This window comes from Harpegnathos saltator, unplaced genomic scaffold, assembly GCF_003227715.2.
Source record: "Harpegnathos saltator strain DR-91 unplaced genomic scaffold, Hsal_v8.6 scaffold267, whole genome shotgun sequence".
Lineage (NCBI taxonomy): Eukaryota > Metazoa > Arthropoda > Insecta > Hymenoptera > Formicidae > Harpegnathos > Harpegnathos saltator.
The window spans coordinates 314,512-319,619 of NW_020230058.1; positions in this window are offsets into that span (position 1 = coordinate 314,512).

The window sequence follows — 5,108 nt, forward strand, 5'->3', positions numbered from 1 at the left end:
GAACACTCTGGACTGGGAACGTCACCGACGCTATCGTCGCTCACCGACGCGGATTACGTGAAACGCGTCTGGCGCGAGATACCGTGGCGTTCATTCTGGCGAATCGTCTTTCCGCGATTGTGCGACATTTCGTTTTTCGTCGACGTGCCGCAACGCACGATAGCCACGGCGCGCGAATACAATTACATCGATTTCGATGGCGCCGAAGCGCTGAAGCTGTTCTCGCTCAAACGATTGCGAGACTCGAATCGCGCACCTAACGGCACTCTCAACAATCTCGAGCGAGATTCGCGCAAGGAGGAAGTTCGCGACGACGTTGTCGCCACGGACGATCCGGAGGAACAGAACGATCGTGTCTACTCCGTGATGTGGCGCGAGATGAACAGTATAGTGAGCTCTTTCGTAACCGTGATATGGAACATGTTGGAACATCACGTGCAACGAGTCGGAGGTAACAGCGATCAATTCGTCAAATTGTGCGACACAATTCGATCGTCGTACGAAATGGCTATGTGGAAAGGACACGTCGTAATGGCGACTCCGTTGAGTCTGTTCGCTCCTCTGAACACCGTGCAAACGTTGAACGATGTACAGATGCGCAAGGTACTGGCCAATCATCATAGATACGGTCTCGCGTATCAAACAATGATATGCACCACGTTGTTGAACGCTATGCATTACGCGGTGCTCTCGCGCGGACTTCGCTACAAGGACCCGTGGCATTTGTCGAAGACATCGTGGCCGGTGTTCGCGGCGCACCACACGGCGCTGGCGGAGCATCACTTTCACGCTGGTCTGATCGACGAGAGACTGCACACGCGCAATGTTCGCAACGTGCGCGAGTACTCTCGCGAATACGCTCGTCGATTGAACCTCTTCCGCCCGTCGACCGTGGAGGACGGCTTCGCATCGACCGATCCGGACGACCTGTCGGACATCGCGGCGTATCTAGGTCTGACAGCGCAACGACAATCGCCGATACGCGACCGATCCGACGAGAACTTTCTCATCTGTGACATATTCGCGACAAATGGATCGAAACGTCGCCATTTGTTGACTCGCGATTACGAGGAGTCTCATCGCTGCTACGCCTGCGAGGACGATTCGTGCCTGGTGTCGCAATTGTCGTCGACCGCTTGTCGTCGCAACAATAATCGTCATTATTTCTTCAACCTGGGAATCGACGAGGTTGACTCAGCGGATTCGGACAATCAACGAATTCCATCGTATGCTGAAGCGATCGTTCTATTGGCTCTTCAGGACGCGGTCACCGACAGTGACGAGTCCGCACGAAGAGCTACATCGGCTCGAGTATCGTGCGGCCTGCGCGATATCGTGCGCGGAAACAGCGGCGCTCTAACGATCGATGAAAAACGCGCTCTCGCTAATACTAATTTTATCAATCTTTTGGCCATTTACCCGACGAATCCAGTGCACGACGAACTATTGTGCTATCAAATGTACGGTATGTCCGCATTTCCAACGAATCGCCTCGATCGCGATGCGCACCTGAGAGCGCTCTAACATTTGTTCGCAACGCACACGTTGCAACTCGTGACACGACAAGCGACTATGTAACAACATGCGAATGAGCGATAATAAAGAAAATCACGGTCCTCAGGAAACGTGTCTTCTTCTTTCTCACGAACTCTCGGTCACCGTTCCTCACCGTTCCAGCTCGCTCTAACGAACGCACGTGAAGCGAGGTGTGCGGCGACGACGCGATCGGCCGAAACTTTCCTCGAGTCGAGTCGCGGTCTCTTCGTCGTTCTAACTGTCGCGGAAGACGCGTCTCCATGCACGCTCCGGTGAATATATATATATATATTCGCCGGAGTGTTCGCGACAAATTGCGCTCGAGACCGATCATCGTCGTAAGAGCGATAACGCGCGCCATCAACGGCGCGATCGTCTCGTTCGCACGATCGCGCTACTCGGTCGGTGTTCGTGGCATTGCGCTCGTGAGTCGACTCGATCGCGAAAGGCGTTTCTTCATCGACCGAGCGCGAGTAATGAGCGCGGAGTACAACACAAACACGAAACGGAACCGAATTGGCCGAACGAGCTACACGACGACGACTTATCGATCGCGCGCATTGTCCGTCTCCTGGATATCCACGATCGAGACACGCGTCCAATATTCGGATTGATTCCGAGGACAAATGACAAATGGAAGGGGGACGGCGAATAGCTCAGGCCTGAAAAGCGATCTCGCGTCCCTCGACGAAGCAACGCGTTGCACAGTCTGTACGCGATGATCGGATCAACCTCGTTCTCAACGCGACCTATCGTAGCGTAGGGTTCACGCGCCACGAGACGCACGCATTCGCACGCCGGATCGCGTACGCTACGATCGCGCGTAAACGTCATACAGCAAAAACTACCTGTAACGATCTTGTTCGAAGCGTCCGTTACGCTTCATAATGAACGATACAGCGCGTTGTGACGTATCGTATCGTTGACCTTAGAGGAGAAACAACGAATCTCTCTCTCTCTCTCTCTCTCTCTCTCTCTCTCTCTCCCTTCATCGCACCATATACGAACATTGCTTTGATCGGCACACAATCGCGAGTCGATATTCGACAGCACTTTCGAATGTTGCTCTGAAAAAAATAATTCCATCGCGATAACAACCGACACCTCTTCCGCGTCGAGGAGCGTCGGTTGACGCACTGAGGCACGCAGCATTCGGTACTATTATTTGTTCACGTTTCTCCGTTCACATTGAACATTTGTACGGTGGGGAAAAAGGGAATAATTTCGACCAATGAGCGATTTAACATCGCTCCCATTTTTGGGCAAATGGTTGCTTCTACAGTCAATCGAGACACCGGAATTGCGATTGGTTGCTTTGTAACTGGAGGGGGGGAAGTGTACAAGTACCAGCGTCCAGCGCAGCGCGCCTCAATGCGCAACCGACGCTCGCCCGACGCTGAAGGGCTGTCGGTTTCGTCGCCGCGTGTAACTTTACATTACACGCGGCGGCGACACACGTCGAACGAACGTCCTCGCGCGGATACAAATGCGTTTCAGGGAACGAGAAAGGAATTCAACGATTCGTTTCAGATCATGTGTTTCTTTATTTCGTACGAACGCGTCCATGATAACTTCAATCGTGTCGTCGTCGATTCGAGCGTTTCAACCAACGCGCTTCGGAACGTCTATCGATCGCGTATTCCAATACGCCATTGCACTCGCGTCCTCCGGTCGGTGTCGAACTCATCACACTGGTCGGCAGGTCAGGTGTCGGTACCAATTGTCCAACGACGATCAGATTCTTCTTGTTGTCGCGAAGGTTCGTCACGTCCGAATAGGCTTCGGTGAACACGCGAGGTCCGACGGGTCGCGTCGATCGTTCAAAGTTTGAATTCGAAGCCTTGATCTTGCGAGAGCGCGCGGGCGTGCGAGAACTCCGAACAATCGACTCGAACGAGCTATCACTCGGATTCTCCGGGCGCGAGTCTACGCCTCGTTTACGTGTGGTCGCTGAACGTTCGGCACGCTCCGAATCGGACGACGGCAACTTCGCGACGCTTCGTCGTCGCGTTCCAGCGGGAACCGATCCGGTCGAATCCGAGTCTGAATCGGACGACGGTAACTTCGCGACTCTTCGTCGTTTTACGAAACGACCGAGCGAATCGCGCGCTCTGTTCATTTTCGCTCTTCCTGCTCTCTGTACGTTTCGCCGAAGATGCCGACTGAGCGGTACCGCTTACCTATAATTACGTCGCTGCGATTTTTTCGACACAATAGCGCGTTACACGACTTGCCGCGTCAGCGCGACCGCGTTGATACCCAGTTCGAACACTCTGCCGAGGCATCGATTGACCAAGTGTCCGTCGGTGGAAAACTTGATAGCGCCGACGAGTTCGCCTTCGTTCGACTCGCATTTGACTCGTTTCATGTGCTGAATACTGTTTTCGGAAAAAATATGCAATCTTACGTCGTCGTATGCTTTGCCGAGACTCTGCATGTTCAACGCCAAATTGGTGCGCCCGTCGCTAACGGCGAACAGTTCCGCGTTTACAAGCGCCAGAATAAACAGCAGAGCCTGCATGTGACGATAGCGCGCACCGAATTGTCTCATGTCGAAGGACTCGTCGCTCTCGTGGTACGCATGATGCAGAACAAAGTTCGCAGTGTACGCCAGTCGTCGTCGAAACAATCGAGCGCCGTTGCGTTCGAGTCGAGACACGTGTGGCAGACCGGTGCCGTTCGCTCCTACGTACACGTAGCTCTTGCCACTGATGAACATGAGTTTCGGCAATTGGGCGAATTCGGACAAGATATCACCGGCGAGCAAAGTTCTCTCGATGCTGCCGATCGCTAGAATGCGACTCTCGGTCGAGTATTCGTCGAGACGCTCGTCCCGACCGCATTCTCGAATACCACCGTCGGCGCTCGGTATCGTCGACCACGAATGAAGCTTCGAGGCACCGGCGAACAATCGTCGAAACGTCGACCAATCCTCTTCGGTGCGCAACACGCAACACACATCGACCGTTTTGCGCTGATTGCAACTGCGGTTCAACGGCACGTATGACATCGTCGTCGCGCACGAAGATGACGCTTCCAGGTCGTCGCGCGTTCGCCATTTGGTCTTTCCGCTGACGTGTTTCGCGTTGAGATTTCGCTGTTGCACGTCTTGCATTATCACGGAGATCAATTGTTGCACGGTCGCCGTGTCGGAATATCGATCGTCTCCGATCCGACGACGATCGGAACTATCATACGCTGCCGTCGGTACGATTCGGAATTCAATGCAACTGGACCGAGCAAACGCGTACCGCTCTCATCCGGACGACACGCGAGACGACCTTTTGTACATGCACGACCGAATACCACACGATCCACGCGCGATGACGATCGATCGCTGTCCAGATTCGTTCGAACATCACAGTATGCTGGATCTACGACGGACATCGAGAACCGCGCGGGCGTCGCTGGATGAAATCGATGCGTTTCGACCAACGTCGAGGAGGATCGCAGCGTTGAGTCGTCCGATCGCGCGAAAGTGAACTACCCCGTTGCGACTGGCACTCGCTCGACGTACGTTACGAGATTAGTCGCGGGCGTTTTGAACACCTGGTGGGTAGGGCGCAGTTGAA